This window comes from Lithobates pipiens, unplaced genomic scaffold (assembly GCF_037356315.1).
Source record: "Lithobates pipiens isolate NorthernLeopardFrog02 unplaced genomic scaffold, aLitPip1_a1.2 Scaffold_25, whole genome shotgun sequence".
In the NCBI taxonomy this organism is placed as follows: Eukaryota; Metazoa; Chordata; class Amphibia; order Anura; family Ranidae; genus Lithobates; species Lithobates pipiens.
This window is the reverse complement of record NW_027507787.1, coordinates 26719858-26736446: the sequence shown is the minus strand read 5'-3', so window position 1 is coordinate 26736446 and position 16589 is coordinate 26719858.

Genomic DNA, 16589 nt, shown 5'->3' with positions numbered 1-16589 from the left:
TTGGGGACTTGGGTTCTGCCCCCAGGGGACATGTATCAATGCATACCGGGGGGGGGGGGGTCTATAGTATGCCTCTAAAGTGGCGCATGTTTCCTGTGCTTAGAACAGTCCAAGAGCAAAATGAAATTTCTAAAAGGAAAAAAAAAGTAATTTAAAAGTACTATAATGAATTGTCGGTCCCGCCAATACACATAAAAGTCATTGAAAAAAACGGCATGGGATTCCCCCACAGTCCATTACCAGACCCTTACGGTCTGGTATGATTAAGTATAGTATGAAAAAATTTAAAAACAAAATGGCGTGGGGGTCCACCAAAAAATCAATACCAGACCCTTATCCAAGCACACAACCTGGCAGGCCGTAGGAAAAGAGGGGGGGACAAGAGAGCACCCCCCCTCCTGAACCATACTAGGCCACATGCCCTCAACATGGGGAGGGTGGTTTGGGGTAGCCAAAGCACTGTGTCCCCATGTTGATGGGGAAAAGGGCCTCATCCCCACAACCCTTGCCCGGTGGTTGTGGGCGTCTGCGGACAGGGGGCTTATCGGAATCTGGAAGCCCCCTTTAACGAGGGGACCCCCAGATCCCAGCCTCCCCCCTGTGTGAAATTGTAACGGGGTAAAAATGTACCCCGTCCATTTCACAAAAGTGTGTGAAAATGGTAAAAATGACATGACACGGCTTGCGGACAAGTCCTTTATTAAAAAATAAAAAACTGTCCCACAAAGTATTTTTCTCTTGCTCTGCCGGTGGACCAAAAAAAAAAAAACGACCTGCCTCCATGCCCTGCCCCCCTCCGACGCTATGGGAAAGCCATAGATGTATAAAAGAGCTGTCACCTGAGAGGACGGTTATTGCGGCGGTTGTCTCCCATAGAGGCAGGTCGGTCGTGTTTTTTTTCGGCCCGTTTTATTGTTTCACTTTAATCATTATTAAAATCACTGCTCCCAAAAAAACACATCAGTTTTTAAAACTTTTTTTTTGCATTGATACATGTACCCTGGGGCAGGACCCAGGTCCCCAAACACTTTTTTATGACATAAAACTTGCATGTAAGCCTTTAAAATTATCACTTTTGATTTTTCATGTTCGTGTCCCATAGACTTTAACGGTGTTCTTGTGTTTGAACTAATTTTTTTGTTCGCATGTTCTGCTGTGAACCGAAGCAGGGCTGTTTGGCTCATCCCTACTTCTGACTTGGGATCACCAATTATTCCCCCTATCACAGCACAGCCAGGTGTTCAGGCCAACACCAAAAATTTCACAGAGATCGATTGCTTTCATCTGTTTATGCCCGACACTTTGCTGCAATTCATTGTGGACCAGACCAATTTATATGCCCAGCAGTATATTGCCAACAACCAACCTCCAATCATCATATGCCCATCCGTTTGAGTGGAGAGATCTGAATTTGGAGGAGTTCAAATTGTTTATGGGCCTCACCATAAATATGGGGCTTACAAAAAACAAACAAAAAACAAACAAAAATGAAGGACATGCCTATTGGTCCACAAACCCCATCCACCACATGCCCATTTATTCTGCTGTAATGTCTAGGTCCTGATATGAGATGATTATGCAAATTCCTTAATTTTAGCGAACAACACCCAGTGCTCTCCTGCAATCATCCAAATTACGATAAATTATATTAAATTTGCCCACTGATAAAAAAAAAAATTTCCAATAATTTGCAGAACTCTATGTCCCCGATCAGCATATATGTGTAAATGAGTCCCTGGTACCCTTTTCAGGCCAGCTAGGAATAAAGCAATACATTCCTAGCAAAAGAGGATTTGGAAGAGATATCAGCTACCACTGTCCCCAGTGTCTCTCCCAACCTGTCCTTTGCATCGGTGAATGCTTCCAAATTTATCATACATCATGACCATTTTCCATGCTTCCCCAAATAACCATGCCACTGCCTTCCACGTGAACTGACCCTGGGCTATTTCATCAACTATGCTTCTGCCTACTGCTCGGACTGCTTGCACCTGAACTGACCCTGGCCTGTTTTATGGACTATGCTTATGCCTACCGCTTGGACTGATCTGTTTCCCTACTACTGTAGTACAGAGGGGTCTCACATATGTGAGGGACTCTATAATTGTTTTTCTGGATGGAGAAAACATTTTTTTTGTTTTCTCCAGGTTTCATAATTTCCGGATTAGGGTCTGGAGTCCAGAAGCTTCATAGAGATTTGGGTGGGTGAAGCCTCTACCTCTGTGCCCCTGTGCACAGGTCTTACCTGATTGCGGTCCTCAGCCTGCTGCTGACTTACTACCATCATGCCTCTGCCTGCCACATGAACGGACCATGCCTCTGCCTGCTACTATGCAAATAATTAGCTGTAGCAAGAGGCAATATGTTTATGAAGGGCTGGAGAGAGGTAGAATAATGATTGTCTGCAGGTAACAGTGTATCAAGACCAATATTATGGCTGTGCTGGCTGTCTCTGCCTGGACAATTTCTACGGACAAATGTTTTGCCCGTTGCGGACAATATCCTTGTGCTGAGTATACACAATATTCCTGCCTGCTGCCTGGATAATTACTATTGCTGTCACTAAGCACATCCCTGCCTGTTGCCTGGACCAGTGCTCTCCTCTGTGGACACTACTAAAAGCACAGGTAATACTTTTTTTTTTTAGCCTTTCCGCAATAGAATTTATTTTGGATTGTAATTCTTGGTATGTACCATATTTATCGGCGTATAACACATGCTGGCATATAGAAGGGAACTATAGTTTAGGGAAGTTTAAGGAAAAAAACTTACATTTAAATGCCCATCAATGCAGCCTTATTAGTGTCCATCTGCAGCCTTGTCCATCATTGCAGCCTTGTCAGTGTTCATCTGCAGCCTTGTCAGTGTCATTTGCAGCATTGCCATGCAGCCTTGTCAGTATAACCTTGCCATTTAAAAACGGCACCAGGATACAGAGCCGGATGTCCTGTGTATCTCGGCGGTGCTCAGTAGCTCTTGGCGGCTCATGCAGGACTGCAAGAGCACCCGAATGCCGCCGTGAGGCTCACAATCGATGGGGGAATGGTCTATAACACGCACCCACGATTTTCCCCTGATTTTAAGGGTAAAAAAGTGCATGTTAAACGCCGATAAATATGGTACATGCTATGTATGATAAATATGAAGGGCCTTCAAAAATTATAGGTTGCCAGGAAATTATGTCATTTATGCTCCTAGAACGCCTGATGGTGCTTCTTGGATGTTGGGCCTCTGTATGTGGCCAAGCTGTGTAAAAGTATCACACATGTGGTATCACCATACTCAAGAGGATTTTTGCTATGTATTGGAAATGTCTTATAAATGGACAACATTGTGTAAAAGAAAAGAAAAAAATGCAGTTTCATTTTTTTTCCCCCACATTTTACAAAAACTTCTGGAAAAAATTAACTGTTCAAAAGACTCATTATGCCTTATAGATTATACGTTGGGGTGTTTTTCTTTCCAAAATGGGGTCATTTTGTGGGCAATTCCATTGTCCTGGTGCTCCAGGGCCTTCAAAAGTGTAATAGGTGGTTGAGAAATAAGATGTGTAATTTATGCTTGTAGAACGCCTGAAGGTGCTATTTCAATGTTGGACCTCTGTATGTGGCCAGGCTGTGTAAAAGTCTCACACATGTGGTATCACCATACTCAGGAAGAGTAGTAGAATGTATTTTAGTGTGTAATTTGTTGTATGCATATGCTCTGTGAGAGAAATAACCTGTTAATATGACAATTAAAAAAAAAAAAAAATCTTAATTTTGCAATGAATTGTGGGAAAAAATTACAACTTAAAAAAAACTCACCATGCTACTTACTTAATACCTTGGAATGTCTACTTTCTAAAAAGGGGTCATTTGGGGGGTATTTGCACTTTCTGGACTTGTTATTGTTTCAAGAATTGAGATCAGGTGTGATCAATTTTCACTGATTGGCACCATAAATTGAAGACTTTCACAAAGACCAAATAATATGCACTAATTTGGGTTATTTTTACCAAAGATATGTAGCAGTATAAATTTGTCAAAATTTATGAAGAAAAATTACTAATTTGCGAAATATTATGACAAAGAAAGGCATTTTTTTCCCAAAATTTACGGTCTTTTTTTATTTATAGCATAAAAATAAACACTAGTGATTAAATACCAACACAATAAAGCTCTATTGTGTGAAAAAAAAAGGATGCAAATTTCATGTGGGTACAGTGTTGCATAACTGAGTAATTGTCAAAGTGTGAGAACACTGAAAGCTGAAAATTGGTCTGGGCAGGAAGGGGGTAAAAGTGTCCTGTATTGAAGTGGTTAATGTTATCCCACTAGAGAGCACGCACAAGGAACCTCCAGAACCTGTGAGAGGGACACCAAGGTTTTGACTGCCTAGGGGCCTCCACAGAGTCAAACCAGTACTGGAGAACACCATCTTTTTTTATTTTAAGACAAAAAATATACTCATCACTTTAATTAAAAGTGTGTCTGAACCTATCATTTTCATTTAGTCTCACTGCAGAGAAAGACTTGCTGCAAGTCTCACAGATAATATTGAGCCTGATAGCAAAGTCCACCTATTGAAGCTTCCCGTGATGGTGTGGCAATGATGTTGTGTTGCTCCAGAATTCAGGGCATAGTTCCCACTCTCGTGTAGGCTGCACCTGCTCACACTACAGTAGGATGTAAAATGTTCCAGGGTCCATGGCCATCCCAATTGTCAATGCTAATTCAAAGGCCTGTAATGTGTCAATCAGCACCTAGCCACACCGAGCCCTGTCCACTGCTTTCTGGATCGACACCCTGCCTCTGATGCCCACTGAGAGTTGCAGTGTCTGGGAGGAGGAGCAGGTGGGGCACACATGAGAAATTGACTCTGTCAGGGAAGGTAAAGAAAGTTTTTTATTTTACTTTAAGGCTCGAGCACCTCATAGTAACTGCATTTGGTACTTGCTTCGACTGTCATACAGGAGCCTTCAGTTGTAATAAACAATGGCTGTTACAGAAAGGTTTACCCATACAGTATATAAATACTTGAATCCCCCAACCCTCCTAAAACAATCTGCACTAACCATACCTACTGAGAAAGGAAACTGAGGGAAAGATCTTTTAGTATAAAGTATTTAGGCAAAGCGCACACCCCTACCACTTTGACAAGTATTGTGTACCACAAATATTACACAAAACATTGTTCCATTTCTTTTTTTCTGACAATAATAAATGCAATTATTAAGATGCTGGATGAGTGAATACATTTTTTATAGAGCAGTATAAAGTTATATCAAAACAAGGCGCAATAAGGAGGACAGATGAGACATATGGAGGAATATGGTTGCTAATGATTGACAGTTGGGAGTTATTGTATCACTAAACTTCAAGCTGGCTGCTCCAGAGAATATTCAGTCTCTATATATAGCCCTGTTCAATGCAATGTTGGGAATTTCTGCAGAATGAATATAAATACTGTAGTAGGCAAGAGCTGTGATACAGAGGAAAATAAGCACCTGGTCCACCCATAACATTGGGAAAATGTCTGCTGCTGAATCACTATTCGTAGGGAACCCAGTGGTGTGAATTCTGCCAACCGGCTACAACCAATACAAGCAAGCATTTGTTTCTGCTAAATTTTCCACCTATTCTACATTATGGAGAATGCAGCTCAAGTACTTAGACTCCTCTTATGGGAAAAGGAGAAGAAAGACTGTGTTGAACTTAAGGATTCTCAGATTTACCAAGGCTAGCAAGTTACATTTTCCCTAGCTGTAGACCACCACATGTCTCAAGTATCAAATTGTGTGGTTTGAAGCAGGCATAATAGCTGTAGATGTAATGTATATTAGTATGTTCAGCAAGATAATGCTTGGTTTGAGCCCATAAAAGCTAAATATACCATAAGGGGGCAGGCCTCCTTAATTACTTAGAGTCAGCCCAGCTGAAGGAGGAGTTGTTTGGGGTGGAAGCTGGAGATGGAGTGTTAGGCTGCCGTGGCCTTTGAGGGAGCTCCCCAGTTTGGGGGGTGACCTTGGACCTGGGCTTGGGTGCACACAGGATCTTCTTACAACACACAAAGGGGTCCTGGACATTAGGCACGGGAGCAAGGAGAGGTGAGCAGGAGAGCACCTCCAGGCAAAGTGTCCAGGAAGAACTACAGGTCGCAGCCGGGAGGGCTGGTGGGTGACACACAGTCAGGAGGACTGGGAGGGACACCTGAAAGGACTGGGAAATTGCAGTCTGGGATGGGTGCGGAGCCAATGGAGTGGACTGTGGTGGCACAGGCAGTGGAGAGGGACAGCTGCAGCCAGGAGAGCCAGTAGGGCCCGGGGAGGTGTTGCTAGGATTAGTAGCCACGTGGGACAGCTAGCATTGGGACTACTTTCATTTTTGCTACACCAAAGGTGCCCACGGTCCCTGCCTGCAAAGGATAGTTGCTAAGGCCTGGCAGAGCTAGTGTCAGACCTGCATTTCAGTGCTAGCTGGTCCTGGAAGTGAAGAATCAAGTAAGTGTGCTGGAGAGTGAGATCAACAATTAAGTGATGTGCTGAAGAGTGAGATCAGTAAGCAAGTTTCTGCTGGAGGAATAAAGGAAGTTGTATATACTGGATATGTACAGTATATAGTTTAAGTCCCTATATTGTCTTTTGATCAACTTGGCATCTCGTATCTACCCTATCCAAGTTGAATTCCCCCAATAAAAAAACAAACAAAAAACTGTATGGACTGTTTTCTGTCTGGGAGTGACTGAAAAAATTGTGTGCCTGGCTGGGCAGGGTGACAGACAGACCAAAACTACCAGCAGCCCCTATGGGGGTACTGGTACACAGATATAATCATGTTACATGTACCAGCACTGGTATGTTTGGTTACATTTATATTTGACACTTTGCCTCCACCTTTAACCACTTGCTGACCAGCCGCCGTCATAAAGCAGCAGGTCAGCATGATCCCGCAAACCGTCGTAGCTGTACGTTGGCCCTTTAAATGCCTATAGCAGGCACGCATGCACTCCCTGCACGGCGGGAAAACCGATGCACGAGAGCCATAACCACTAAGAGAATCACTGATCACCGTCATTACTGGTAAAAAAATAATAAAAATGCCATAAATCTATCCCATAGTTTTTAGACGCTATAACTTTTGAGCAAGCCAATCAATATACGCGTATTGTGATTTTTTTTTTTTTTTACCAAAAATATGTAGAAGAATATATATTGGCCAAAAACTGATGAAGAGATTTGATTTTTAAAAACATTTTTGAGGATATTATAGCAAAAATAGTTGTTTTTTGTAAATTGTCGCTCTTTTTTTGTTTATAGCGCAAAAAATAACCACAGGAGGTGATCAAATACCACCACAAGAAAGCTCATCACAGTGCCGTATCGCAAAAATGGCTTGATCAGGAAGGGGGTAAATCCTTCCGAGGCTGAAGTGGTTAAGGAACATTAGAGATGATAGAAAGGCAACAGTTACTCCAAAAAACACTAGTTACAACCAGTGGCATCGGGAGAGGGTAGCTGAGAGGGGTTGGAACCCTGAGTGGGCCCCCAAAAAGCCCCGGGTCTCGGCATTCACAATTCTATGTGAGTCTCGATTTCAGCTGCGACATTCAGATGGCAGGGTCAGAATGCAGCGTAAATAACATTAAAGCATTGGTCCATCCTGCATTGTATCAACGGTTTAGGCTAGTGGTGTAATGCGTGGGGGATATTTTCTTAGTACATTTTGGGCCCCTTAGTACCAATTGAGCATTGTTTAAACACCATGGCCTACCAGAGTATTGTTACTGACCATGGCCATCCCTTTAAGACTACAGTGTAACCATCTTCTGTTGGCTACTTTCAGCAGGATAATCCACCATGTCACTAAGCTCAAATCATCTCACCACTGGTTTCTTGAACAAGACAATGAGTTCACTGTACTCCAATGGCCTCCACAGTCACCAGATCTCAATCCAATAGAGCAACTCTGGGATGTGGTGGAATGGGTGATTTGCATCATGGATGTGCAGCCAACAAATCTATAGCAACTACATGATGCTATCATGTTAACAGGGGTGGACTGACAACTCATGGGGCCCCCGGGCAATAGGAGATTATGGGGCCCCACAGTATACACACACACACAGTATTCACACACACAGTATACAATCACACAGTATACTATCACACAGTATACACAGACATGTTTCTATTGGCTGAGAAGGTACTGGAGAGGTGGGGTAGCTATAATCTTGGGATTTTTAGACCAAAAGGATGTCGGTAAGAGACATTTCAGAGACAGATGTAAAAAAAACACAGATTTTTACATACTGTCCCTGGTTTTACTGAGGCTGGCAACCCTGATGGGGCCTCCTAGTGCCTCGGGGCCCTCGGGCAGTATCGAGTGGCCCAATGGTCAGTCCGCCTCTGCATGTTAATATGCTGAAGCTTTCCTCACAGCTTTCAAGGGATCACTGCAGCTTTTGTCTGGTCTCCAGGGTCTTTTCCTAGAAAAAAGTTTTCTCCCAATCCTATAGGTGGGGCAACAATAAACGATCAGCCTGTTGTTGAAGCTTTCCTCACAAGGTTCAATGGATCACTTACTTTTTCTCCAGTCTCCATGGTCCTTTCCTAGAAAAAAGTTTCTTTCAATCCGCAAGATGGAAGATAAAAATAAGGCTCTCCATAGTGTAGTAGGTTTAAAGGTTTAAAAGTAATTAAAAAAAAATCTAAAAACTCCTTTACAATAAAAATGGCAGCAAAGACTTCTGGACACGGCCGTAAGTGGAAGTGACATCACCAAGCTCCTCCCGACTAGTTGCATCACAACACAAGTGACTTCATCAAGGGACTTTGAACACTTTTATATGAGTTTATATTTGCCATGAGCATCTGAGAAATTCCTTCTTTTTTTTTACGTGCTATGTTAGCGCTACTTCACCACACTTTATACATAAGGGTGTAATGTCTATGGTGTGACCTTGAGGAGCCCGAGCTCATCAGCCAAGCACATTGGTAAAAGTAAATAGTCCTTTTTATTCAAAACACAAGCAACCGGAAAGCTTGTCTTCAGCAAACAAAAATAGCCCATCAATTGTTGGTTCAGAAATAAAGAGTTGTCTCCCCACATTCCTTCCTTACAGAGTGTTTGCAAACTCTTGTCTGTCCTGGGTTCCCAGGAAAGAGGGTACCACAATTTAGCAACCTCAGCCACAAACTTGCCCACATTGGTAACTCAGCTATGTTATGTTCTGCTCTCTCTCACAAACAAGTGCTGGCTGTTTTTTCTTCTTTTTCTGGACTCTGATGCAGACAGGTTAAACCCCTCCGGATCAAAGTCCCCATAATCAAGGATTGGAGGCTCTTCTCTCCCAAAACTCCCTAATATTGACTTCCCAATTCAGAAAGAACTGAAAATCAGTTCTCTCATTTCCAAAAGGACTACCCCAAAACCCCTCACCCTGCCTGAGTAAGAACCCCCGAGTAATAAACAATGGGGTTTATTTACTAAAGCAGGAGAGTGCAAAATCAGGCTCACTGCTGCATAGAAACCAATTGGTTCCAGGTCTTATTGCCAAAACCTAATTGAACAAGCTGAGGTTAGAAGCCGATTGGCTACAATGCACAGCTGCACCAGATTATTAGAGCACCAGTTTTCGTAAATCGACCTCAATGTCTTTAAACCGTGCCCACTAACTCAAATAGAGGGGAAATATACCTGCCATCCAGGACCCATCAATAACGCTCTGTACAATGGTTGCATGTACTGCCAGAGCAAAGCATAATAGACTTATAGTATAATATATAGTTCATTAGATTTATACTCGCTGCTGAAAACCGCAGCACATATGCACACAGTATAATATGGCCACACCCTTTTAAAGCATATCAATTACTCACACTCAATTGTGCCCTTTAATTGAGGAGAGATAGATTTGTCTGGGAGAACTTCTTGTTGAGGTGGACTTGACTGGTAGTGTATTAACTAATATGGCTGTAGCTACTGAGAAACATCTTAAAATTGCAGGGGGACTGGTCCTGCATTGTACATGATGACAGCAGAAAACCTGCAACCAGCTAAGTAGTGGAGGCAAACAGCCTTAGGGGACTGGTTGTGCATCTCCTATGAAGCCTGCAGTAGCGACAAGTAAGAAAGCCTTCTTATTCCAATGCTCCTAGAAAGTACAAGCCTTTACCTTGCAGTGTGTGGGGGCACTTTAACCTCCCTGGCGGTATGATTATTTCAGATTTTAGGTGCTGAAAGCAGTACCATTATTTTGCATGGAAATTTGGCGTTTTATATTGTAGGCCTGTAATTCTTAAAAAGAACTCACTTAAATCTGTCCAAACAAGAGTCTAGTAGACATCCCGAGTATGATAAAGTTTGAAACACAAAATCATAAATTATAATAGAATAACTATAAATAATTATAATCATAATAAAAATTATTCAATAATATAATCAAATCAAAAACACTGAAATTTGCTTAGTTGCAGAATTGTCGCCTTCATTACTTTTAGTGTTTGATGACGAATTTCCCCACGAATCACTATCGCTCAATTCTGCAAGTGATTCCAATTTATTATCACTGTTTTGTAGCTGGTCTAAAAGCACTTTTGACGTAAACGGACATTTTTTGGTTGCTATGGACAATCTCCTTTCCTGGCAGAAAGAAAAGTATTTATAATATAAAAAACTGCATGCAGGGCACTGGACAAAGGGGATGCATAATTATTTGATACAGTATCTGTATCTATACTGTGAAGGAGAAAGAATTTTTGGGAAATTAGGGGATTGGGAATGAACATAAAAAATAATAAGAGAACCTTCACATAAAAGACCTCAGAGAAAAGTGTGGGTTCAATTGGACTTTTTAGGCATAAAGAACAGTTGAAGAAACAACCGACATATTCAAGAAAGTATTTTTGTTTATTTAAAAAAAAAAAATATATATATATATTATAAACAATCAAAATTAAAAAGAAAACAAGAAATTTTCTCCTTATAAATACACATTAAGTCTCATTTGATATCCTATCAAAATTGATACAGTCCAGACAGAATCTACAGCTAAATACTCATCAACATCGATTACTCCATCACTACCTTATACGAAATGACCAACATCAACACATACCAACACCAACTCAGGACCACGTAAGCGGGGTCATGGTGGGGGACATCATACACCATATGCAAAACGTTCAACAATGATGATAATAAACATAGATCACAAAACCAAAGTGCACCCTCCAGTGAGAGTAATGAAGGGACGAAACCACACAGTAACTATATGGGGGGACTGGCACAACAAGCAGTACAAATTATGAATAGTCAGTCCACATCCCGGAAAACATCACCTCCTAGATTTGAAAAAACTCCCCCTGGAACCAACAGTCAAATACAACAAGCCATGACAAATGGACGAACACGACCTTCCCCCTTGGTATCTCTACCAGCAGGATTTCCCCCCTCCAATGTAGCTCTAACTGGGTTTCAGAATGGACAATATGCCCCCCTGGGTCCAATGTATACCTCTACTGTTGTGACCCAAACGGGCACCAAACAAACAACATTAGACTCTCATTTAACACAGACAGGGCCTCTGGCATCAAATTTTCAGATAGCCGAGCCAGTGATGTACCCAACCTAAAGCTGGATATAATAAATCTAACCCCATATCAGTTTTTCAACACTGAATTGGAGGTTCTGGGTCTGGGCCTGGGCTTTTGTCCCTCTACCAATCTGGATAAGTATGAGCTTATTAAAGATATCTACTTATTTGCACAAAGCCTCACTTATAGATATATATATATGACTCGGAGGTCATTAGAAACAGACAGGAACGTGAACTATCTGAAAGTATTAAACATTACTCAATGGCTGAATTTAGAGCCCTCCGGGATTTAATTCTACTCCTGGAGGAAAATTAAGTAAGGAAAAGTAGTGCTGAAGCTATACAAGAAATCTCTGGAAATCAACTTTCCCCAATACCAGATAAAGGAAAGGGTACCCTCAGGCCCAGATCACAAAACTTCCCCGATTTAACCACGAATGCATTTATCTGGACTTTCTTAATCAGTGTAGTAAGTGACATTAAACAAATTCAAATTTCACCATACGAGTCTAATATAAGTAACCCCCAAAAACGAGCTATAAAAAAACTTGAAAAACCATCCTGATCTAGTAATTAAGGCATCGGACAAAGGAGGAAATATCGTCTTGATGACGAAGTCACAATATGAAAAAATGTGTTATGATATCCTGACTAACAAGAATTGGTATAAAAAGATCTCATCTCTGAACATAACTCGATTTAAAACCCAATTCCTTAATATCCTAAATAAGGGATATGAACAAGGATTGATAGACCAGGATACATATAAATACCTAAATAATGCACACCCACGAGAAGCAACTTTCTATGCCCTACCGAAAGTACATAAAGGAGTTACACCCCCCCCCCCCCTGGACGTCCCATCATCTCAGGGATTGGCTCCCTAACCGAGAATGCCAGTAGACTTATAGATGCCACGCTGATGCCACATGTAATAAGCCTCTCTTTATACACTAGGGACACACTTGACCTTTTGAAGAGGTTGGAGGGTTTGGTGGTCCCTCCCGACGCCCTCCTCGTGACTTTAGATGTGGAAGCCTTATATTCCAGCATCCCTCACGAGAAGGGCGTCGGGATGGTACGCACCTTCCTCTATGAGGAACCACAGACCAGATGGAAATACAATGAATTCATCTCAACTCTTCTCGATTTTGTTTTGACACACAACTGGTTTAGCTTCAACGGATCCCACTACCTCCAGGTACAAGGTGTCGCTATGGGCACGTGCTGTGCACCAGCCTATGCGAACCTGTACCTGGGGGGGTGGGAACGTGAAATATTTTCAAATGAATCTTTTTCAATCTTTACCGATTGTGTGATGTCGTGGATGCGTTACATCGACGACATTTTCATAATATGGACAGGAACAGCCACAATGCTGACTAACTTCATTGAATCCCTAAACATCAACACATACAATTTAAAGTTTACCTTAAATATGGATCTTAAAAAAGTAACGTTCCTAGATTTAATAATTTTTAAAGATAAGAACAATTGCCTGGCCACTAAATTATATCGTAAGGAAACTGCAGGAAACACCTTACTCCATGCAGCGCTCATCCCAGCTCATTAGTGAGAAACATTCCCTATGCACAGTATATTACACTACATAGAAATTGTACTCATGACAATGACTTTTACAGAGAAGCTGGTCTCCTCCGTACACGATTGTTAGCCAGAGGGTACAGTAAATCCCAACTACGGAGGGCGTACAATCGAGCATGCAGGAAACCAAGAAACACCTTATTATATTCAAAGAAAAAATATAACCCTGAGACAGAAACCAACATAAGATTGGTAACACGCTTCTCATCTCAACATGAAGAGGTCCGTAGCATCCTTACAAATCACTGGCACATCCTACACCAAGATTCAATAATTAAGAAACATATAGGAATAAGACCTCAGTTAACATTTAGACGTACTACCTCATTACGAGACCATCTGGTATCAAGTTTCTACTTATCCAAAGGACGAGAGACAAAAAACTGCACTGGCCTATACAAATGTGGAAATTGCGACTTCTGCCCCTGGATTAAACAGGGTGCAGAAATCGCACTTCCAAATGGAGAGACTTTTTACCTGAAATCTAGAGCAGATTGCAAAACGCAAGGCGTAGTCTACTTAATGACATGTTTATGCGGAGCCTTCTATGTCGGAAAGACTATGAGATGTCTCTGGCAACGCATTAAAGATCATGTATATGTATCCTCGAATGGAAAAATGTTAACAACAATCAGTAGACATATTGATCTATGCCATGCGTTTGATGCAACCTGCGTTATGTTTAGTGTCTTAGAGATTATACCAAAGGACCCACGTGGGGGAAATTGGGACAAAACGCATCCTACAACGAGAGACGATTTGGATTGAGAAACTCAATGCCACTCAAGCTCCGGCAGGCCTAAATGAGACTCAGTCATACAAATCGTTCCTGTAGGATCCTTTCATCCCCTTCCTTTCTCCCTCCCTTTTCCCCTTCTGTGTCTGCTTCCCCCCCCCCCCCTTTTTTTTTTTTTTTTATTTATTTTATTTCTCTCGCTTACTAAATATTCTGATGTGAATGTAGATATTTTGGACACATGAATATTGTCTTTGAATCTTACTAAATTATGTATTCCATCAGGACTTAATGATTATTATTGATTATGGGTTTTTTCTTTATTCCCCGTTTCTAAATATATAATATTGTTTTTCTCTTAATAGGGTTCTTCTTTGTAAAAATTAATTTCAATTGTAATCGATTTAATTTATAATTATTGTAACTGCTGCTGTCTTGATGTTCAAGTGTTCATAACATGGGAGGGTTTTTTTTTTCTTCCCTCTTTTTTTTTTTTTTTTTTTATGTGTTGCATCCTCAGTGAGGGAATTACAGTGTGCGACAACATAAGCGCCGCCCACAATGGTCCCATTGGTTTCCCATTTGGAACCTGTGGGGTCGGCGCTAAATCACGGGGGGACTGTGGTCACCCACGGCCTCCCGTGATATGTTTCCTCCCGAGACATCCAGGTCAAGGCCCCATTCCATCCCGCCGTTCGGGGAGGAGCATCCTGTTGTGTTCCTCCCTGATCCGGTGCATGTGTCTGAGTGCTGGGCGGAACGTTCGAGTGGCCCGCATTCTATACGTGCGCCGATTGCGAGGACACCGCACTTCCGGTCCGCGGTGTCTTGGCCGGCCGGAAATATCGGTGGAGACGCTGGTCGGGTAGATGAACGTCACTTCCGCTTATTACGGAATGACGTCACTACCGGAACGGATATACATAAAAGGACACGCGGGACTGGTGTCCACATACAGCGGCTCCATACAACATAAAAAATAAGTACTATAGGGGTGAACAGACTGGACAGCTTGCCTTCTATGTCCCCCCTCGCTTCTACTCTGCATAACTGCGGGAAATCGGTCTGCTGTACCTATTTAAATTAAGGAAACTGTTGGAAAGGACCACTTCATTTAAAGGTGATGGACTATTAGATTTATGCACACATTTTCCTTTATTCTATCTCCAAACATTTGTTTCTTATTTCTTTATGACTTGTTATTACTCTTGCAAGCACTATTATCTCTATTTACGATTACCTCCATGTATGTCTTATCATGGTGGTTTTTTCTTTTCTCCCTTAATGTTCGTCTTCAATATTGAACTTTCTACTAAACTAACTAGGCTAATTTTCTTCGCTATATACGTATTTCTTTACACATATCCTTTTACAAAAATTCTAAAATATATTCTTATTATGTTTCTACACAGTGCACGGGATACCAAAGTCTTTACCACTATACGCTTTTTTTGGCTACAACACATCACAAATATTCACCTGAACTTTATATGTGAAGCCCTAGGGCTCAACGCAATGTGAAGTGGTCTCACTAACTTAAATCTACATTATTACCCTTAACCTCTTTGGAAAAATTTCCTTTTTCCTAACTTTTTTAATTTTTTGGCCTTGTCCCCTTCTGGGGCTTACCCACGAAGAAATGTAAGTAAATACATATGAATAGTAGAATATACAAAATAAGAATGTTATACTCGTTCCCACATTGTGTCCCGCTCATGAGTTTCTCCACAGGAGAGAGGGAGGGAGGGGAACTTTTCCCCCCATTGTCCGTCTCTCTCCCCCCCCCCCTTTTTTTTTTCTCCCCCCCCTCCTATAGAACACTTTAGCACCTTGATAGATGGTATAATTGAATAAATAAATATGTAGTGTTTAGTTAGATTTATATAATTTATGATCGGTTTTTAGTGTTGTACTGTATATATATATATATATATATATATATATATATATATATATATACACATACACACACACGTTTTTTTCTTTTCTCTTTATACTGTAGAACATTGCTAAAAGCTCCTGAAGAAGTGTTATCCAATAAACGCGAAACATGTAGAGCACCAGAACATACTTAAGTTTCGGCTATATATTTGATATCCTCTACATTTTATATATATATACAAACTGTCAGTTTTTAGCTGTAGATTCTGTCTGGACTGTATCAATTTTGATAGGATATCAAATGAGACTTAACCACTTGCCGACCGCCGCACGACGATGTACGTCGACAGAATGGCACGGGCAGGCATATGGGCGTACCTGTACGTCCCTGCCTTCCCGCGGGTGGGGGGCCCGATCGGGCCCCCCCCCGGTGCCAGCGGCGGTCGGAATCCGTGCAGGAGCGATCCGGGATGAGGGAGCGGCCATTCATTCATGGCCACCCCCTCGCGATCACTCCTGACGAATGGGAGTGAAGCATTGCATCACTTCCTCTCCTGTAATGTAAACACAGGAGAGGAAGTGATGTAATCTCTCCTCCGTGTCAGTATTTTTCGTTCCGGCACTGAGGAGAGAGGATCGGTGAGTTGCACCAACACGACACTTCACAGTAGAACATGCCAGGCACACTCACACCCCCCCCTTTACCCCCCGATCACCCCCCAATTACCCCTGCCCCCCCAGTCACAGTGACACCAATTGCATTTTTTATTTTTTTTGCATTGGTGTCATT